At 36.5% G+C, this 14133-nt stretch overlaps 1 protein-coding gene and 1 pseudogene across 1 annotated transcript in view; one reads left to right on the forward strand and one right to left on the reverse strand.

The window, feature by feature from the left end:
- Window positions 1-394: 394 nt before the first annotated feature.
- Window positions 395-14133, reverse strand: part of LOC106144782 (uncharacterized) — a 33033-nt gene continuing 19294 nt past the window's right edge. Inside the window, exons 4-5 of the mRNA XM_040275358.2 lie at window positions 666-877; window positions 395-543 (exon numbers count right to left, since the gene is read on the reverse strand). The gene's annotated coding sequence lies outside the window, so the exon portion shown is untranslated. The remainder of the gene's footprint in view (window positions 544-665; window positions 878-14133) is intronic.
- On the forward strand, window positions 669-996 carry LOC120886376 (small ribosomal subunit protein eS27-like pseudogene; annotated as a pseudogene).

The following is a 14133-nucleotide window of genomic DNA, read 5'->3' on the forward strand; positions in this document are numbered from 1 at the left end:
GTCCCACAGATGTCAGTTGAGAAGTCCGCTGCCCTTATCCCTTATCACTTTATAGCTCCTACACCATTTTCAAAGCAAAGGAATCTTTTGCCAAGGTTTCCTGTAGTCTTCCCAGTTATACTGTACAGGTATTCACTTTTGGGATCTTCTGCCTCCCCTATGCTGGTACCAAAAATTAAGGTCTTTTCTTCCATTTCTCAGGGATTTAAAGACATCCCTCTTCCTTCCTCCTATGCACTAATTAGGGAAAACATCTATTTTAGGGTCTGAGGTTAATAGCAGCCCTTGCCTCTGTTTATCCAAGAAGCTCTAGTTCAGTGGTTCTCCAAGTGTGGTTCACAGACCCCCTTAAGGTCTCCAAGAGCTTTTAAGGGGTTTGGAGAAGTCAGAACTATTTTCATAATTATAATAAAATGTTTGTATTTTTTACCATGCTGACATTTCCATTGATGATACAAAAATAATGGTGGATGAAAGTGCTTTGACACTAATCAAGACAATGGCACCAAACTGTATCTGTGGTTATTGTATACTGCCCCATACCTGCAGGAAAACAAAAATAACAAGGTCAGTTTCCTTTTAAAATGCTCTTGATGAAGCAATAAAAACTATTAGTTTTATTAAATCTTGATCTTTTTAATACTGTGATAAAATTAAAAACATACATAATGTGCCTTTCCGGTGGTGACAACCTTCCCAAGAAAACATGCCTCTTGCAAAATATCTTCTTCATCCTTCTCCAAAAGAAATCACCTGGTGCAAAGCCCAATTCCTATTTCATGGATGTGAAATGCCCAGGATGCTATAAAATCAACAGTTTTTAGCCATGCACAAATAGTAGTTTTGCGTTTTGGCTGCTCCACTGTCCTCTGCCACCCTATGGGAAGAAAAGCAAGACTTACAGAAGGATGTTCCTTCAGGAGGAAGCAGCAATAAAAGCAACCTGAATCAAGATGAGTGGGAAAATATCCTAATAAACACATTTTGGATATAAAATACACACACACACACACACACACACACAATGTGCTTCTGTTGCTTATAGCAGTATAAATCACTTGAGCAGCTGAGTTATGAACTGATTTTTTTTCATGGAATACCATTTTAATTTGAAAGAATTACTGACGGACAAATATCTTAATCAGACTTAGGAAGACATTCTCTCAAAATCAACAAAGTGAGCCTGCCACTTCAAAAAATAAATAAATAAATACATCAGGTGTGGGCCACAGCTTGGGAGGCTGAGACATGAGGATTGTGAGTTCAAAGCCAGCCTCAGCAATGGCGAGGCACTAAGCAACTCAGTAAGACCCTGTCTCTAAATAAAATATAAAATAAGGGATGCAGCTCAGTGGTTGAGAACCCCTGGGTTCAATCCGCAGTACCAAAAGTAAATAAATAAACAAACAAACAAATAAATAAATAAAATCTACCCCAACCCTCATATCCCTGGGGATATTGAAGAATAACTGTACAAAAGTTAAAATTTTAGAAAATCTGTATTCACTGTGGTTTTGCCACCTCTCCTCCCCAGCTCCCCAGTACTAGAGATTGAACTCAGTAGGGCTAAACTACTGAACTACAGCCCAAGCCATTTTTGGTTTTGGTACCACGGATTGAATCTAGGGGTGTTTAACCATTAAGCCACATCCCCAGAACTCCCCTTTTAAAATATTTTTTAGTTGTCTATGAACCTTTATTTAATTAATTTATATGTGGTGCTGAGAATCAAACCCAGTGCCTCACATATGCTAGGCAGGTGCTCTACCACTGAGCCACCACTCTAGCACCCCCAGCCCTTTTTATCTTTTTCTTTTTTGATTTTGAGACTGGATCCCACTAAATTGTCCAGGCTGTCTCCAAGCAGCTGGGATTATAGGCATGTGCTACCATGCTGGCCTTCAGTTTTACAGTTTCTTGCAACATGACTTTTGATGAGATTAATAAGTATCATAACAAATGCTATCTCTTGTGATTATAGAGTAAAATATGGTAACAACTGAAAGGTCTGCATGATTCAATGAGCCCATGGGCAGTACATGATGTAACAAATCCTGCAGACATAAAAAAAACATTCAAAGTGTAACATAGACCAATGGATTCTACTAAAATGGTATATAAAAAAGTTTATTTATCTGGTCTCAGATTCCATATTGCAATTAAATTATAAGGTAATTATCACTCATTATGTTTTAGTGTAATACCTAAAAAGAATATCACGTTATCGGAAGAGTCTATTAAAATACTACTTCCTTATCTAATGGAATATCTGTGTAAAGATAGATTTTCTTCATGTACTTCAACAACATATCACAACAGATTGAATAAGGAGATGAAAATCCAGCTGTTTCTGATTAATTAAATTTGTAGTTGGTGTGATGGCTAAGGAGAGTGGGCAGGAGGATTGCAAGTTCAAAGCCAGCCTCAACAAATTAGCCAGGCCCTAACCAACTTAGGGAGACCCTGTCTCAAAATAAAAAGGGCTAGGGACATGGCTCAGTGGCTAAGCACCCTGGGTTCAATCCCTGGTACCAAAAAAAAAAAAAGAAAAGAAAAGAAAGAAAGAAAAAAAAATTGCCAGTATTCTCCCTAATGTGTTATCTTAAGATATGCTAATTATTTTATTATTTTCTATTCTGGTAAATATTGACAGATATAATTCACATAAACAAAAGCTATTTGGAGTTCTCAATAATGTTTAGGAGTGTAAAGAGGCCCTGAGACCAAAATCTCAGAGGACTGCTGCTCTAGCTCTCTATGTTCATAAATTCTCCAAGTTCCCCTGAGACTTAAGGTATGCAAAAGCCTGAGAACTCATAGGCCAGTTTTATTATCTGCCCAGATCCTTCCCTCTTCTGAAATAAAGAACTAGAGACCTCGTTGGAATAGGAAAAGAAAAAAAAAGGAGAGAGAGAGGAAAAAAGTTAGTATCTCAAATACAATCCAGCAGACATGTAAAAGCACTTGGCATAGTACCCACTCCTAGTTGCATGTAATGGCTGGTATCTCGTCTTTTTCATCTTCGTCATTATTATTTCATCTTGTCCATGTTTTTTCCATGGGATTTATATGCCAATTATTCTTAAGGCAATGTATCCTACAGTCTTTAAATATGATTAGGGGGCTGGGAGTGTAGCTCAGTGGTAGAGTGCTTAGGCTTTGAGGTGGTTGTTTCTCTGAACGTTTTTCAAATCAGGAGATATTCTTAAGAGAGAATAAGTAAAAAGGCTGAACTAGAATCATAAATTAAACCCAGAAAGGAATGAAGGGGTCCAGAATACACTCCAAAAATATGCCACTTTTGCATACAGATTATTTTGAGTTGAAGGCAACCAAGATTCAATAGATGCAGAGAAAAGCTTCCTCAAAGCTTCTCTTATCTGACTACAAAGCAGCAACTTCTGGGAAATGAGGCTACCTTCAGTCCTCTCTCTGGGGAAATTTCATGATCCTGAAGGAGAGAGAAAGGCCACTTATATAGACAAACATTATCACAAACTTTCATATTTCTTATTTGTTCTTCTAAGAACCCATTTGACTTTCCTAAAGAAATTTATTTTTCTTCCTATAGGATTCTTTTCTCCCCAGTACATTTCCCCTACTAACTTAGGTGGGTAAGCCCAAATTCTAAACACCCTCCAGTTACTGGTCACTCAGCACTCCCATGTGTATGCATGTGAATAAACTCATCTCTTTCTTAGAAATCTGTCTATCAGCTTAATTCACAATCCCCAGAAACAGAACCTAAAAAGAGTAAAGTTTTTCCTCACCGACAATAGCAAGACAAGGAAAGAGCTTAATACACAACCTTCCAGGTTTCCTGCCATCCCTGAAACTGGAGGATTATCAGGTTGAAAGTTCATAACTTTTATTTATTTACTTTTTTATGTGGTGGTGAGGATTGAACCCAGTGCCTCATGCATGCTAGGCAAGCTCTGCTTTACCTCTGAGTTACAACCCCAGCCCTGAAAGTTCATAACTAAGAAACAACTATAAAGAATATGAAGTTGGGGCTGGGGATGTGGCTCAAGCGGTAGCACGCTCGCCTGGCATGTGTGTGGCCAGGGTTCGATCCTCAGTGCCACATACAAACAAAGATGTTGTGTCTGCCGAAAACTAAAAAATAAATTAAAAAAAATAGAATATGAAGCTGGGTTCAGTGATGCATGACTGTAATCCCAGCAACTCTGAAGGCTGAGGCAGGAGGATAGTAAATTCAAATCCAGCCTCAGCAATTTAGCACAGCCCTAAGCAACTTAGCAAGACCCTGTCTCAAAATTTTAAAAAGGGGCTGGGGTTGTTCCTCAAGAGTTAAGCACCCTGGGTTCAATACCATGGTACCAAAAGAAAAAAAAAAGTAAAGAAATTTCCAAAAGCCATTTTTTTAATGCCAATTGTGACAATATCAGAAATAGGTAATTTAATTAGTAGAAACTAATAAAACGAAAAGATGAAAAAAAATAAGTTTTGATGGGGCCAAAAGTGTTCAGACATTTTTTTATTTCAGATTTCCAAAGACAAGTTGGAGGTGTTCTGGAACAACCAGGTTGCAAATTTTATATTTTGACAAGTAACTTCTTTTTTTTTTAAAGATGGACACAATATCTCTACTTCTTAATTTATTTATTTTTTAAAGAGAGAGAGAGAATTTTTTCAATATTTATTTTTTAGTTTTTAGTGGACACAACATCTTTATTTTATTTTTATGTGGTGCTGAGGATCGAATCCAGTGCCTCATGTGTGTGAGGAAAGCACTCTACTGCTGACTTAAACCCCAGCCCCTGACAAATAGTTTTATAAAAAACATAGCATTTGGGACTGGGATTGTGGCTCAGCAGTAGAAAGCTTGCCTAGCACAGAGGGGCCCGAGATTCGATCCCAGCACCACATAAAATAAATGAATGGAATAAAGGCATTGTGTCCAACTACAACTAAAAAAATAAATATTAAAAAAAATACCATTTCTAGGGGTTGGGGATATAGCTCAGTTGGTACAGTGCTTGCCTCACATGCATAAGGCCCTGGGTTCAATCCCTAGCACTACAAACAAACAAACAAAAAAACAACCAAAAATTCCCATACCATTTTTTAAAAAATATTTATTTGTTTGTTTGTTTTAGGTGGACACAGTATCTTTATTTTATTTTATTTTTTTTAAGAGAGAGTGAGAGAGAGAGAGAATTTTTAATATTTATTTATTATTTCTTAGTTCTCGGCGGACACAACATCTTCGTTTGTATGTGGTGCTGAGGATCGAACCCGGGCCGCACGCACGCCAGGCGAGCATGTTACCGCTTGAGCCACATCCCCAGCCCCTGTTTATTTTATTTTTATTTTATGTGGTGCTGAGGATCGAACCCAGTGACTCATGCATGCTAGGCGAGCACGCTACCACTGAGCCCCAGCTCCAGCCCCCTCATACCATTTTTTATTACCATTAATTCATAAAAGAAAGGATATGGTAACACTAAAAAAAGTGTTTCAGATGCAATCTCAAAAGAGATTTTCTCCAAAAATGACAGTTGTGATCTTACTCATTGTTTTCACTAGAGACTAGAAAAACTTAGTTATGGATTGGCAACTATGTATTCTATGAATATACACTATAATTAAATTTAACATAATTTTTATGGTGCTAGAGATTTAACCCAGTGGTGCTCTACCACCATACTACACCCCCCAAATCTTTTTATTTTTTATTTTGAGACAGGGTCTCACTAAGTTGCCCAGGCTGGCCTGGAACTTGCAATCCTCCTGCCTCAGCCTCTTGAGTTACTGGATTTATCTACATTTGTCACCATGCCCTGTACAACTTGACATATATAATTAAAGTGAAAATTAAGACAACAACCATCCTCCTATATCTCCACTATTTTTATTATTACTAAGACAAAATTTTAACAAATTTAGTTAAATGATCAAATTGGCTTTTATTTCCAACAGGTGAATCTGTTAGTACCTTACCTAAAAACAGAGGACTGCTGTACTGGGCATGGAGGAACAGTTGGTTGTGATAAAGTAGCTTGAGCAGGAACAGGAAGAGCATAATACAAAAATCCAGAATGATTAACATCAGGTTACTTACTTCAGGTTACTTTCCTTGGAAGGATTGAGGCGGAGGGGACTGCCTATCATGTCAGCTAAAACTGGCCTATTTGGGGATTTAGCTACTTGATTTCTTGGAAAGTTAGATAAGTAGCTTAGTTTCAGTTTGATGATATGGAATTTTAGCATGAGTGACTCCATTTTGGTTTGGGCTGTTGGGGTCTAGTACAAGGGCTCAGTCAATCAATGGCCTCCTATAAACTTTCGTTTAAAAGTCCAATGCATCTTGGTTAAATCTTTGAAAACAATTCCCCACGTTCATCTTCAATGAATAGGAAAATCTCCTTTGCCCAAAGCATTCCATGAAAATTAAAATGTAAGAAGCATTCTAGCTTCAGAATTAGAATTAGAGTTAGGGAGATCCTTATGGAAGTTTAGGGCTTTTTGTTTCCCATGTCTTCTTCTGTGGTTCTAATGCTATCTGAAGTTTGCTATTGTTTTTTAGAAGGGTCAAATCTAAGGAGAGAGACAGAGACAGAGTGTATATGTGTGTGTTGGAGGGTCTGGCATGGAACAAAGTTTCTATCAAGTGAAAGCATGCACTGCATTACCTCCAGCTTCCACTCTCCAGAAACCCTTAATCTACTATAACAGCTCTTAATTTTAACATAGATCAGGATTTGCTTAGAAGCGAGATTTCCTTGTAAGACAGAAGCAAAAAACTTAATAATTTGAATGTCATTTTGTTTAAAAGAAAGTTAACTGCTATTTTTTTTATTTCAAAAGTTATATGTGTTTATTGAAGGAAAATTAGAAAAGGTTAAAAGAAAATCAAAATGACCCATAATTTCACCACCTTGAGAAAACAACCATATTATGTATATTCTATTATTTTTCTATGTGTGTGTGTGTGTGTGTGTGTGTGTGTGTGTGTGTATATATATATATATATATATATATATATATATATATTCAAAACAGGGATAAGACTTGATTTTTTGTGTGTGTGGTAATGATGATGGAACCAGAATAATCTCACCACTGAGCTGCATCCTCAGGTCTTTTTTTTTAAGTTTGTTTTATTTTTAAATTTTTAATACCTCTATTTTATTTATTTATTTTTAAGTGGTACTGAGGATCGAACCCAGGGCCTTGCACTTGCTAGGCAACCACTCTACCGCTGAGCCACAATCCCAGCCACCTCAGCTGTTTTTATTGTTTATTTTGAGATAAGATCTCCGAAGTTGCCCAGGTTGAACTTGAACTTGCTATATTGCTGCCTTAGCCTCCTGAGTCACTAGAATTACTGGGGTATGTCACCATGCCCTGCTGTTATGAATATTTTTGTACAACCTTTATTCATGACCCTAATTTCTCATTGGAATAAATTTCTTATTAGAATAAATGCCAGTGGAAGAATGATTAAATCAAAGGGTTTGTATTTGTAATATCTTGAAACAAATTACTCACTAGAAAGTACATTCTCCAAGCTATTACTTTTAAGTTATTTGCCTTTATCTTTTTTGTTTTATTAGGAAAATTCCACCCTGTTATCATTCTTATATTTATATAGACTCATATTTATCTATAAGTTCTTCTAAATATACATGATTTCTGTTTTTGAACAGTATTTAGAATTTCCCTTACAAGATAAATAAAGTATCCCAATTTTAATTGGTGGTTTTTTAAAAACATTTTTTTATTTGTAGATGAACACAATACCTTTATTTTATTTGTTTTTATTTCTATATGGCCCCTGGGATCAAACCCAGTGCCTCACACATGCTAGGCAAACGTTCTACGCTGAGCCACAACCCTGGCCCCAATTGGTGTTTTATTAATTAGTATGATGTTGGCTATAAATGTGAAATTCCTTAATTCCTAAATTATTTTATTACTTGTTGTATCTTATAGTTTCTCTCTACAATTTTTCTTTCTTTCTTTTTTTTTTTTTTTTTTTTTGAGACAAGGTCTCACTAAGTTGCTGAGGGTAGGTTCCAACTTGATATCCTCCTGCCTCTGCTTCCGGAGTCACTGGAATTATAGGCATGTGCCACCACACCCAGCTATCCAAAGATACTTTTCATAGTAGTCTGACATTTTTCTGTATCTAGAGATAGAATTTAAGCCAAAGTATTGACCAGCAGCCAATCAGCACATTGATTTGAAATATATCCTGAATATGCAATTTTGATTTGCTATTTTAATAGCCTCCATAAAATCATGATACACACATAATCTATGACTTGTTTCTTCCCCCTTATTCATGTTGTTACTATTATTCTTGTCACTAAAATTGAATATTCTTATCACTTAGTACATTTGCAACATGCTTGACATTTTGCCAATTAGCTCATCTCCACTTCATTTTCTCTGGGTTAAATATTATGTTCAAATTTTAGAAGAGTGTAAACATATTAATTATTGAAATGTATAATATCCCTAATTATCATTCTTTAACATGGCAAATTTCTGACAGCCAGGGTAGAAAAATGAGATGAAAGAAGCCAGAGACTTTGTCAAATATCATGTAGTTTCAGCAGTAACTATTTTAGTAATGATCATTTAAACAGATCACTTGTCAGCTAGAGGGAATAATTTTCATTGTGCCAGATAGCAGGTGAGATTTAACTGGAATTTCAGTTTCATTTTCTGAAGGGTCATTTAGCTTAGCAATCTCCCAAGCTACATTATTGGGTGGATATAAATAGGGACCATGTCTCCCAGACTGCTTATGATATTTCTTTTGTGATTCCACTTGGCTTTCTACTTCTACTTTTGTGTCATTTCTCCAATTCTCTTCTTTTCGTTTTTCTTTCCAAACACCTATTTTCCCCACGTCTCTTCTCTGTAAGTGCCTCTAGGCTTGGTGATTCCTGCTTCAAAGATTATTATTGTACAACCAGTGCTATGCGGGCCAAATTGTTGCATGCAAAACAATGTCAAGTATCAAGGTCATAGCCAAGGGCACTACTTAAAACTGAGAAGAGACTGTGCTTGGCAAAAACTAACTGAACTCTAATCTTTGCTTCAGACAAAATGGCTTCATTTTTTGCTAATTTTTTTTTTTTTTCTAATTTTTTTTTGCTAATTTTTCTAATTTTTGCTCTTGGCCAATAAAAAATGAAAATCTACCACTAGTTTAATATAAACAGTTGACATGATTCCTAGACTCCACTCAAAGTGTGACTTTTTCCTCAGCTATTAACATTTTAATGTAGTAGCAGAGTTTTTCCATTCTCATCCAGCAAAACACATTACAATAGATTCTATACAGAGGATCCCTAAATGGATGCCCATGCCACACCTCAGTGCTAAACAAACACAAGCACAATGGAGAACATTGAAATTGTTGCTGTACCACTTTTCTTTCAGTTTGCTGCCCCTGGTCTAGGATGATGTCTCTCTGAAGAGTTATCCTTGGTGCTTACTAAACTGCAAATTCTAGCTGGGGATATAGTTCAGTTGGTAGAGTGCTTGCCTCACATGCACAAGGCCCTGGGTATTTAAATCTCCAGCACCCCCCACACACACACACACAAATACACACACACACACAACCCAAAAAAAAACAAAAACAAAACAAAACAAAACAAAAAAAAGCAAGCAAGCAAGCAAACAAACAAAAAAACCTAAATTGGAAATTCCTGGGCCCCACACCCATAGACTCTGACCCAGTAGTTCTGAAATGGGGTCCATGAATCTCTTGAGTTTACTAAATATCTCAACTGATGCTGATACAACTGGTCAAAAACACTAGTTTGCAGTGGCACACTCCTGTAATTCCTACTCGGGAGCCTGAGGCAGGACAGTCAGAAGTTTCAGGCTAGTCTCTACAATTTAGCGAAACTCTAAGCAACTTAGGCAAGAACCTCTCTCAAAATAAAGTGAATAAATAAATAGGACTGGGGATGTAGCTTAGTGGTAAAACACTACTGTGTTTAATCCTAGTACCAAAAATCAAAAAACAAGTGCTAGGCTAACTGTCCTTATTGATTGTACTATTGACCAATTATTATGATTATTTTTTATTTGGTGCTGGGGATTGCACCTAGGATTTTGCACATGCTAGGCACATGCTCTACCATTGAGTTATTTCCCCAGCCTAATTATTATTTTTTAAAATTATTTTTTGTAGTTGTAGATAGACAGAATGCCTTTATTTTATTTAGTTCTCTTTATGTGGTGCTAACCTAGTGCCTCACACATGCTAGGCAAGTGCTCTGCCACTGAGCTATCAATTTAAATTTCAGAAATTATCTACAAAAAAAGCTCAAGTCCCAGCCCCAGCCCAATTATTTTTAAATCATTTTAGTTTCTCTATTTTTGAAACCAATAATATGAATCTGATCAATCTTATTCCTTGGAGTTACATAAAGATGAAGATGATTATGTTGGAATTTATCTCAAAAGATGGTCACCAATATGCTGAGTAAAGAGAACTGAGCTTTTTGTTTGCTTTTGTAATACTAGGGCTTGAACCCAGGGCCTCATACTTGCCAGGCAAGTGCTGTACCACTGAGCTACATCCTCAGACCCAGAACTATCTCCACTCCCCTGCCCTAGTAGGGGGTCAGGATTTAATCCAGGGGCAATCTACCACTGAATTATACCCCCAGTCCTTAATTTTTAAAATTTTATTATTTTGAGACATGGTCTCACTAAGTTGCTGAGGCTGGTTTCAAACTTGCAATCCTCCTGTCTCCATCTTTCTGGTAGCTTGGATCACAAGTGTACACTACTGTGCCTGGCTTGAACTGCCCATTTTTTAAATGAATAAGTGATTTTAAAAATATATAAAAACAAACAAACAAAAATCAAATAACTGAGGAGGGGAGGGAGGACAGAGACTTACAAAGGTATACCAGAATGACCCCGCTCTTGGGTAAAGGTTCTCAGGTCTAACTCCCGAATATCCTCAGGCCACAAAAAGCAGTCACTGAGCACACCTTCTCACCAGGGCAATGTCTCTCTGGTCTGTGGGCCCACCCTGCCTACTGGAATGTGTCAAGCCTGATAATTTCTGGAGCAGAAATGCAAGCCAGGGCTTTCCACAAACATCAGAAACTAACTTTATAGACATACAGTCTACTTACCTTAACTATTAAATTCTCCTACAAAGAATCTATTCTAAGGAAAAATCTAAAATACAGAAAAATTATGCAACAAACAAAACATTTAGGATGGTGGTTATTCTCTTGAATGAAGAAGAAAGCAGGTTGTAACCAAAGAGTAACTAACACTCAAAGGGTTTCTAAATTATACACAGTGTTTTATTTCGTATGTACATTATTCTAAAAAAAAAAAGCCATATTTCAAGTTATGTTCATGTCAGTTTTATTTACAATAACAACATAAAATGGAAACATAACATAAAACAATTTATTGGAAGGATTAATGTGAATATTAGGGGATAAGTTCTGGCACAGTAGGTAGAGTGCTTGCCTAGCATGTCTGAGACCCTGGGTTCAATCTCCAGCACCACAAAAATAAATAAATAAATGCAAATTTTTAAAAAGTTTATTTTGATATGGTATGAGGTAAGGATCTGTTTTTCCCCTAGACATTCAATTTTCTTAATATCATGTGTTTTTCTTAATACATTTATTTTATTTTATGTGGTGCTGAGGATCGAACCCAGGGCCTCACACATGCTAGGCGAGTGCTCTACTGCTGAGCCACAACCCCAGCCCCAATAAATTCAAATTTTAAAAGTGAACATTAGTTCAATCATATGCTGAATGGAATATTCAATTATTAAAAATATGGTTAGGTAGCTCTATAAAGAAAAAAGTTTTCAATAAACAAAAACAAAACAAACAAACAAAAAATCAATGAAGCAAAAATCTTATAACCACATGACAACAAACATGTAAAACAGTTCAAAGAATAAGAGAGTATGCTGTCTGGGCTAGGATTGTGGCTCAGTGGTAGAGTGGTCACCTAGCATCCTAGCATTCATGAAGCACTGAGTTTGATCCTCAGCACCACATAAAAATAAAATAAAGATACTGTGTCCACCTAAAACTTAAAAAAATAGATATTTTTTTAAAAAGAGAGTATGCTCTGATAATATTGTTTGTTCTTAGCAAAAGAGATTGTGAATGCTTTTCCCTTTGTTTTTCTAATTTTCTGTGTTCAGTTATTTTGTTTTTAATAATTAAAATTTTTATTACCAAAGAGAAAAAAAAAGTTTTCCACAAACTATGCTTTGGTTCCACTGTAAATTAATATGGCAAGAAGTTGTACTAGCTTCTAAAGTTTCATGAGGGAGAAGTTTTCATAGAAAACAATAACAAGTCAGAAAATAACACCTTTCCTTCAGATGTTTCTAGGTGGCTTCTGCCCCTGTACCTCAGAGATCAAATGCCTTGAGCTAAGTAAGATTCAAATGTTTGCCAAAAATTGAGTTTTCCCCTCCTTTTGGTTTCTGTCATTGGTCAGCCAGCCTTTCAGTCATCAGGGACTTCCAGTATCTTAGTCACACACGTCTCACAGCAAGGAGCTGACTAATCCTAGAGCCGGGGCAGCTTGTTAGGCAACCTTTCACACAGTGCCCATTGCTACCCATTGCACAACATGTTTGACTGGGAATGATAAACGCCATGGTTTACATTTGACTCCAGTCACCTTGTCGGTGCCAGAAGCTTAAGCGTGTAAACATCACCCGCTGCCTTTAGAAAGATGTTGACATTCTGTTCTGGGCTCCCTAATGTTGTGTAACATGGGGGAGGGGTAGAGAAGGAGAGGGAGGGCCTATGACAAAGAATCAGAAGCAGACAAGTTTACAAACTTATAACCACACTTTCTGCTTTATTCATGAAAGAAATGAAAAGCTTAATTTATGCATTATAACTTCAAATAAACTTTTCATTTTTCTATACTGGGGTTGAACCCAGTGGCCCTCTACCTCTGAGCTACATACCTAGCCTGGTTTATTTTTTCAGTCAGGGTCTGGTTAAATTGCTGAGGGTCTTGCCAGATTGCCCAGGCTGGCCTTGAACTTGTGATGCTCCTGCCTTAACTTCCATAGGTGCTAGGTTTACAGGCATGAGCCACTGTGCCTGGGCTTAATCAATACTTTCAATATGTTTCTATTACTCCATTTTAACATGTAAGTCTCTGACTGAAACAGATACATTTTTTTCAGTGAGGAAAATAGGTCCAATGGGAAAAAGCAATTTACTAAAAATTCTGTTGTAATTTCATCAATGCTACTGTATAGAATGAATTTGAAGACATTCAAAAGAATGTCTTTTGAATGAAAAGAAGGTTCTGTTTTGTTTCTTGAGACTGAGAGTTTCCTCTTTTAAACAAATCCTGCAGCTATATCCAGATTCAGGGGAAAGAAAGAGAAAAACCTCGAATGACAGAAGAATAGGATTTCTTTCTTTTTTTTTTTAAATTTTAATTTTTGTAGTTTTAGGTGGAAAGTATGTCTTTATTTTATTAATTTTTATGTGGTATTAAGGATGGAACCCAGTGCCTCACACATGCTAGGCAAGTGCTCTGTCACTGAGCTACAGCCCCAGCTTAAGAATAAGGATTTCAATTATCATTTGCTTCAGGAATAGATATTATCTTTTTTTTTTTTTTTTGGTATCAGAGGTTGAACCCAGAAGCACTTAACCACTGAGCCACATCCCCAGCAACCCCTTTTTTAATTTTTAAAAAATTCTTTAAATTTTTTAATTGATTTTTAAAAAATGACAGTGGTATACATTACAATTCTTATTTCATATATACAGCACAGTTTTTTATATCTCTGGTTGTATATAAAGTATGTTGACACCAATTCGTGTCTTCATACATGTACTTTGGATAATGATGTCTATCACATTCTACCATCCTTGCTAATCCCCTGTCCCCTCCCTTTCCCTCCAACCCCTCTGCCCTATCTAGAATTCATCTATTCCTTCCATGCTTCCCCTCCCTACTCCCTACTGAGTCAGCCTCCTTATATCAGAGAAAACATTCAACATTTGTTTGTTTGGACTGGCTAACTTCACTTAGCATTATCTTCTCCAACGCCATCCATTTACCTGCAAATGCCATGATTTTATTCTCTTTTATTGCTGAGTAAAATCC

Source organism: Ictidomys tridecemlineatus, chromosome 5 (genome assembly GCF_052094955.1).
Source record: "Ictidomys tridecemlineatus isolate mIctTri1 chromosome 5, mIctTri1.hap1, whole genome shotgun sequence".
NCBI classification, from domain to species: Eukaryota; Metazoa; Chordata; class Mammalia; order Rodentia; family Sciuridae; genus Ictidomys; species Ictidomys tridecemlineatus.